The sequence below is a fragment of the Ictidomys tridecemlineatus genome, chromosome 11 (assembly GCF_052094955.1).
Source record: "Ictidomys tridecemlineatus isolate mIctTri1 chromosome 11, mIctTri1.hap1, whole genome shotgun sequence".
NCBI lineage: Eukaryota > Metazoa > Chordata > Mammalia > Rodentia > Sciuridae > Ictidomys > Ictidomys tridecemlineatus.
Window position 1 is genome coordinate 5,394,494 of NC_135487.1, and position 8,377 is coordinate 5,402,870.

Here is an 8,377-nt window from a genome sequence, read left to right on the forward strand (position 1 = left end):
TAATCCAATGAACTACAGTCAAGCATTTGTTTCTATTTGTTGAAAAATTCTTGCCTGGGGCTAAGGCTGTAGCTCAGTGGTAGAGCACCCACCTTGCACTCGTGAGGCTCTGGGTTGGATCCTCAGCACCACATAAAAATAAATAAAGATATTGTGTCCAAACACAATTTTTAAAATATCTAAAAGAAAAAAGAAAAGAAAGAAAAATTCCTGCCAGTGATTATACAATTGACCACAGCTGTCCAAAAATTAAACACTGAATTTAAGCATAACTAATGAAGTAAAAAAAAAAAAAAATTCATTTGACTGATCAGATTGAGATGGAGGGCTGGGGATGTGGCTCAAGCGGTAGCGCTCTCGCCTGGCGTGCGTGCGGCCCGGGTTCGATCCTCAGCACCACATACCAACAAGGATATTGTGTCCGCTGAGAACTAAAAAATAAATATTAAAAAATTCTCTCTCTCTCTCTCCCCCACTCTTTCTTAAAAAAAAAAAAAAAAGATTGAGATGGACTGAAGGATTAACAGGTGCCACAATCAAATGTAACTCCAGGATAACATTTGCATAAGGTGAGAAAAAAAGTCATCTGCACCCTTAGATGTACTGGAGTATGTAAGTTCCTTGAGGAAAAATAGTACAAAGCAGTACTTACTTCCTTATTAAGGAGAAAAAACACACCTCTGACTAACAACGGATTAATCTGATACATTTTTCAAAATGTGTCCTACAGAATTAGTACCCCATGAGAAAGTCACAGCTATTCTCTGGAGTAAAAGGAGCAAACAAGAAATCTCTATATTTTATGACATTTCTGAGGCATTAAGGTGCTAACGTACATTGTAAATTTATTTGACCTCACTTAAAATATTTCTAGCATATTTGTATGCTATAAATGCAGTTTAGGAAACATTGACTTAGAAAAGCAGAAAAATAGGTATATTGGAGGCTTAATTCACAGAAAATTTGTTTTAAAAATACAATGCAACAAAACGATCTCACTAGAAAGGTAACCCCATATGATTACTAATTATGATTATATAATTTCTTAAAGCAAAATAAACTGTTAAACAGAAAAAGACTATGAAAAGCAGCAAGAGCTTTACCAAATGTCAGGAAAAATGAAGACAGAAAAACTTGGTAGGATCTAACAAAAGAAAGGAAATTCCCTTTCCATAGGCCAGTGGTTCAGAATGCCTCCCATCCCCTCAATCACCTGAACTGTGTCCCTCCATGTGAACTGGTGTACTGGGGGTGAGGATCCAGCCCAAGGGCATCCCATTTGGAGGGCTTGTGGGCAGCTTATGAGGTGGTCTGACCCCAACCCTTAATCAACAGTAGTGATAAGTAATAAGCTATGAGATCTCTTTTGGAAATTTTTAATTACAGATACAAAGAGTACTTAGCAGTGGAAGCAGAGGCATAAAGAAAGCAGACATAAAACAGCTGAGTTAATAGTAGAGAATTAGTTGAGCCAGCCCTGGCTGTTTAGTGCCTCACGCAAGAAAGAAATCCTCCTTTCCATTAAAAAAAAAAAAAAAAGTTAGCCTGCCACTGTCTAACCTGAACAACCCCACATAGAGGACCGAGCAGGGTGGCAGGATGATATGCCTTCACTTATATTCCAGAAAGGACTGAGAGGGGAGTGAGATAAGACAGGAGTGAGATAAGAGGGAGTGCTAGATCTAGTTTTAATAAAGAGCACCCAGGGTCTGTAGATATAGATAGCTCAGTGGTAGAGCCTAGCATGAATAACAACCTGGGTTCCATCCCAGCACCACAAAAATAAGAAGCATCAGTTTAATGTACCTGAATGATGTTTTCATATATCAAATGTCTATTTAAATCAATGACCAAAGCCCTACATCTCATTAGGAATTAAACCAAACTGCTTGTGAGGAAACACTTCCTCAGCACAGCCAGGTTCTGCCAGGGAGGGAGGTTTCCAGTGCCTCCTCTGGCGCTTCACACATGCAGACACATGCCCACATTCCTGCCTCCACACACTCCTCCTGAACTGTGTTCACCCCACATACATCAAGTGTCCCACAAGTAGAAAGGGGATTAGGAATGAGACCTCTGGGAGGCTTGGGGACATACATAGGTGCCAATGAATGTATGCACTCATGCCCTTGGTGAGAGAGTGTGCTGGAGTGGGTTTTGGCAAACGAGCTCTCCCCAGCTAGCACTCTGCCTAGAGATGCTGCACAGCATACTAGCTCACAAGCTCTCTTTCACAGTAGTCCAAGCCACCAATATAAATACTGTCCCCTTTAGAATGATGTCCTTATTGCTAGGCACAGCCCTGGCACCAGGGTATGGATAAACAACCTCCTGCTGAGGAGGCAAAAAGGTATCTGGTCACTAACACTGAGTGGAATCCACATCCCTAACAGTATTCCAGTGTCAGTGAGGCCCCACTAAATGTGGGATCTTGTTCTTCTGAGAAGATAGACTCAAGTATATGTTCCACTTTCCCTCAATACTTGAAATAACTTTGAAGATCTGTTCCCTGCAAGCCAAACACCCTTACCAAATCCCTTAAAGCTACAATAATTAAACTTAAGGTATGACCCATGGCTTCAACTTTTAATACAAAAACCCAAAACAAATATGCTATGAGGAGTCTTGTAATATCAAATAGTCTATGAAATAAAGGTTTTATCATTTTGGAACCTAACCATATAAGAAAAATATTTCATAGTTAAATGTATTGCTTATGACTGCTAATGTATTAGCAACTTTTATCAATTAACAAGAATTTACAAGAGGCATGTGGTGGCATACACCTGTAATCCCAGTGATTGGGAAGAGTGTGGCAGGATGGCAGGAGGATCAAGTTTGAGGCCAGCCTAAGCAACTTAGCAAGACCCTGTCAAGCTACTCAAAAGGACTGGGGATGTAGCTCAATGTAAAGTGCCCCTGGGTTAAATCCCCAGTATCAAAAAAAAAAAAAAAAAAAAAACAGTACTACCTGATACAGTTAACTCATGTAGGTACATGTATCTTACATTACTTAGCATGCCAACAAGTTAGTTACACATATCATAATTCCAACCAAAACTCCAAGGTAGGCCGGTTGTGGTGATGACACCTATAATCCCAGCAACTGAGGAGGCTGAGGCAAGAGAATCACAAGTTCACAGCCAGCCTCAGAAACTTAGTGAGTCTCAAAATAAAAAACATAAAAAGTGTGGGATGTGGCTCCCGTGATTAAGTTCCCCTGGGTTCAATCCCTGATAACAAAAAAAAAAAAAAGTAATAATAACAAAACTCCAAGATAGCAAATGTATTTTATTATTTGGGCATGCTTGAGTTATTGGTAGTCATTAAAATGGCATAAACAATTTTTTTTTAAAAAATAGAGTGAGAGAGAGAGGGGGTCAGAGAGAGAGAGAATTTTAACATTTATTTATTTTTTCTTAGTTCTCGGCGGACACAACATCTTCGTTTGTATGTAGTGCTGAGGATTGAAACCGGGCGGCACGCACGCTAGGCGAGCGAGCTACCGCTTGAGCCACATCCCCAGCCCCATAAATTTTAATAAACTTTAAACATATATTTAAGTACACTTTCTCCACACTTAAAAAACACTAAAACCACCAAGCACGGTGGCACCTGCCTGTAATCCCAGCAGCTCGGGAGGCTGAGACAGGAGGATCTCGAGTTCACAGCCAGCCTCGGCAAAGTCAAGGCATAAGCAACTCGGTGAGACCCTGTCTCTAAATAAAATAAAAAACAGGGCTGGGGATGTAGCTCAGTTGGTTGAGTGCCCCTGAGTTGTATCCCTAGTACCAAAAAAAAAAAAAAAAAAACCACTAAGACCTGTTAGGCAAGAAACTAAGCACAGACCAACAGACTCACCACAATCATATTCAAATAGGATAAGCAAAGCTTCAACTTTGGAGAATTATCAAGATACCAATAATTAACAATCACTTGAATATGATTCAAAAGGAATTCCTGATTGTTAAAAACCCTACAATCAACTAGAGTACAGCATTATCAGAAACAGATTATATAAGACAACAGTGTATTGTTTTGGGATGTATATATGTATGCAATGAAGTTCACAGCTAGGTTACAGTAATGACTCACCTAAACATCTGATTTTATGCTATCTTAACCTTTAAATCAACTACAAAAGTAACTGCCAAAAGCAGTTAGTAGGAAAGCATACTATTCCCAAAAGAACTTGGTACATACAAATTATTTTACTACTTAAATGTTTTTTTGATTACTGAAATTTGAACAAGATGTTAAAGATTCAAAACCATTTTAAAGTAAGGGGTGCTTACAAAATGAACAATAACATTCGGCATGTACAGGTTCTTAGAAGGGCATAGATCATTGTCTTCCTTGTGTGTTTGATGCTATATGTAATTACTGCAGGACGTAACAATTACTGTACCATTTTTAAAAAAAAAAACTTTCTTGATACAATAAGTCAAAAGTCAAAGTTGAAAAAGTAAACAGTATATATAATTTCTTGATTTGTATTACCTTGTTAACTGAAATTGGTTCTCAGTTACTCTAGTTTCCTTTCAACAAAACACTAGCAGAGAACAGCCTGGATTGAAATTACCCAATTCTATTCCCATTGAATAAATACCATACTTGAGACGTTCACATTTCATTGTAAAAGGCATGCAACTTTATAGATTACACTTCAATTCATTTGGGAAGCAGAGTCAATCAGATATCAAATTCTCAAGAGTAGCCAGTGTGGAACAGATGTTTATTCCACAACTGCAACCTACAGAGCTGCTTATTATATTAAAACAATTGAGATGTTTTAGGATAAGTGATAATAAAGTCCCTCAAGGCATTTATCAGGCACCTTCATTTAGGAGCCTTTGAGCAGGAATTCAGCCTTTGTCTATATTAATCTGTATACACACTAATTAAAATATTCTCTGGCACCCCTTTTTTTTAAGAATCTAATCCATAAACCATCCTATCAGACTTATTTTTGATTATATGACTACTGAAAACAATATTACTGCAATGCAACACTATTATGTACGCAATTTGCTGATTTTAATCAGATTTCCCCACCCCAACTACTCCTCTAACCTCCCCTTGCCCAGGTTAAATCCCTGAGGAAAATCTCTGTCCAATGCCAGGGCTCTACTTTCCACAGGGCAGGTTTATTTGGTTTTTCCAAATTATATTAAAAACCTTTTTAAAGGACTGCAGGTATATATATATAGCTTCCAACACCTGGAATGCAAATAAACCCTCTTTTTTGTTCACTATTTCAAGACAAACTATATTTCTCATAAAGAATGGAAGAGTATCAATTCAAAGCAGTCCTTGCCACAATGTGTAAATACCTCTGATAACGGAACAAATTAATGTCAAAGACACAGCCAATAACATAATAAAGCCTCGATACAACCATGCCTGTCAAAGGGCATCTGTATTAGCAGCTCAGGGAAGTGGCATTTGCAGAAAGGCACAGCAACTGCGTTTCAAAGAAAATCATTAAGCTTCAGCCGTTAATCCCCTCCCCCATTCTCTTCATCTGGATCCGTCAAAGTAATTAACCAGTAGAAGGTGCTATTCTACAACCCACAAGTGTTCACACCAACCTCCATCCTTGGCCCAGAGTTGAGTTTACCCCTAGTGGACTCTCAGCCCTGCTCAGTATTCCACGGAGTCTCTACACTAGCCCCCAAAACAGAAAACCAGATCTTTTTGTAAGACCCTTATTTACAAAAACAACCATCACATTGAAAGCTCAAAAGCCAGCAAACCTGACCATCAAACCATCACACCACTAATAACACACACATACACCCTCGCACCCCTTTCCTAAATACTTATCTCAAATAAAATCTTTACAATTTTACCTGAGGTAATCTATTTCTATAAAGAAAAGAAGACCTGGTTGCATTCAATACAATAAGAGTCAAATGAACAAATCACTACCCCCAGTAAAGTCAGGGGCAATGAGGAATGTGAAAGAACTGAGAACTCAATGTAAAGATACAACACAGAGAGAGAGATTGCAGCGATACATGTACAAAAAAAAGAAAGAGCAGCAAAAAGCAGGACTGCAAAGGGAAGAAAGACAGACAGAGGAGTCTCTGAACATGTTTCTGAGTGTCCTTTAGTTTCTCATATACTCTTCTGCCTTGCAAGGTTGCAAAAAAGCCAGACATGAGATGGGTGAAAGAAAGCTGAGAAAAAAAGGCACCCACCCTTCCCCCCATTTTCTCTCCTCTCTCCCAAAAAGAGCTGTGTTTGTCTGTGCAAACCTAGTCCCAAATATGGGAGAGAGAATGAATGTGTGTATGGAAGAACAATGAGCCCTCAGCCTGGTAGTGTGTGTGTGTGTGTGTGTGTGTGTGTGTGTGTGTGTGCGCGCGCGCGCGCGCGCGCGCGCGCGCGTGCCTGCCTGCCTTTGCCTCTTTTCCCTTCGACCTCAACAACAGGGAGAGCTGGAAGCCAGCTTTCCACACAGGTCAGGCCATCAAAATCAAAACTGGTTTATAATTTGCAGTGGAAATAACTCAGCAAGCAGATCCATGGAAGGAAATAACCAAAGATGATTTTATCATTGTATAGATCCATCTTCTCTCCCCTCCCCCAGCAGACTGCGACTGAAGAAACCAGTGTACAACAAACAAAAAGGTCTTTTTTTTTTAATGGAAAGCAATTATCAAAACTGTTTCAAATCTAAACACAGGATGCATTAGTTTGTGCTGAATTAAATGTCCTTGTAATTCACCAAGTTCACTCATTTACTGTTATCTTTTTTCTGTTTAAAAAATTGCTTTAAAGAAAGCTATTTCAGGATTCATACAAAACTACTTTCTAAAAATGTACTTTAAAATAGCAGCACATACTGAAACATTTAAAGCACCCAGTTTCTCAAGGACACGTTTTGCTTAAATCAATGTTTGACGTCTGTAATCCAGAAAAATTGTAAGCAAACCTTGGAAAAGAGACAGAGGAAAATGACAATTCAACAATGAATCATTTTGTTATCCTTTCAACAACTTCTCAAGCACCCAGTTCCAAGGGAAACCTGCAATACTTCTCCCCCCGCCCAAAACACAGACATACACACACCCTAGTCTATGTAAAAGTACTTATTTTCTTTCCATAACCTTAAAAAAAATAATAACTAGAAGGCACCCTCTTTTCAGACAGCAAAACTAAAACATGATGGTAAGAATTCTATTATTCTGTGATTTCTGGTTTCATAATTTTGGAATCACACAGACCAGAGAACCAGAGGTTGAGAACACAAAGGAGGACTCTTCCTCCAATGTGAAAATGATACTTTTTAATAACAGTCCGCCTCCAGGACCCCCAAAATCACAAACATTCAAGAATTCTCGGCTTCGGTCCTGGACCTCCTTCCCTCCCACATTTCAGCCAATGATTCAGTCCCGTGAAACAGTTAGACCTCGGACGACAGCGACGAGAGCGTGAATTAACAGCCCCGGGAGGAGCGGGGTCGCGGGGCCAGGAACCGAGCGCGGCCCTCGGCGCCCGCCCGGCCTGCTCCCCGGCCCACGGGGCCTCCCGCGACCCCCGCCGCCCGGGACGCGTCCCCAGGCCCCGGGGCCGCGGCGGCGGGCGGCGCTCGCGCGGCGGGCTGAAGGCTTACCTTCCCCAACGCGCTACACCATCAACCGGGGCGGCGTGCGGCGGCTCGGGCGCGGCGGGGGGCGGCGGGGCCGCAGGCGCGGGGCCGGGGGGCGGCCAGCGGGGACGCGACGCCGGGGCCGGGGCTCGCCTGCCGCGGCCGCTCCTGCCGGGACGAGCCTTCAGCAGCGGGGGCCCAGGACCATGTCTGGTGGTGTTTCTCGGAGGGCCAGGGGCTCCCTGAGGAAGACGGTGATTTTTTTTTTCCTCAACTGGGAGAAAAAATGAGGATAAGACAATGTGGAGAGCGCGAAAGGGAAGAGGAGGAGGCGGGGGCCGAGGCCGGCGGGGCGAGCGTCTCGGGCGTATGGGAGGAAGAGGAGGCTCCGGAGCGCGGGGGGCGGCTCGCGAGCGTCTGTGGGAGCAGCGGCACCTCCGCGATGGTGGCGGAGCCGCGGCAGAGCTGCTGCGCGGACCCACCGCCCACTCCCCGCTCGGGCCCGGCCCACCTCGCAGTATTGCGCCCCGCCATTGGCGCAGCGCGCTGTGACGCGCACGGGGACCGGGCCAATGGGAGGCAGAGGGAGTGCATAAGGGGCGGGACTTTTTTTTTTTCCTTTCCTCCTCTTTTTAATAAAATGAGCAGAAGGAAAGGCGGCGAGAGGACGGGTTCTGGCGGCGTCGCGGCCCGGATTGGGGTCGCGCGCTGCGGGCAGCGACCCTGGCCGGTGGACTGCGCTCCCTGCCCGGGGCTCGTCTTTGTGCCCGGCCGGCCCTC

At 43.0% G+C, this 8,377-nt stretch overlaps 1 protein-coding gene across 5 annotated transcripts in view; it reads right to left on the minus strand.

Moving 5' to 3' along the window:
- Rere (arginine-glutamic acid dipeptide repeats) overlaps positions 1-8,083 on the minus strand; it is a 407,183-nt gene extending 399,100 nt beyond the window's left edge. For all 5 annotated transcript variants that reach the window (XM_078025199.1, XM_078025198.1, XM_078025196.1 and 2 more), the window contains exon 1: positions 7,622-8,083. The gene's annotated coding sequence lies outside the window, so the exon portion shown is untranslated. The remainder of the gene's footprint in view (positions 1-7,621) is intronic.
- Between the last annotated feature and the right edge of the window lie 294 nt (positions 8,084-8,377).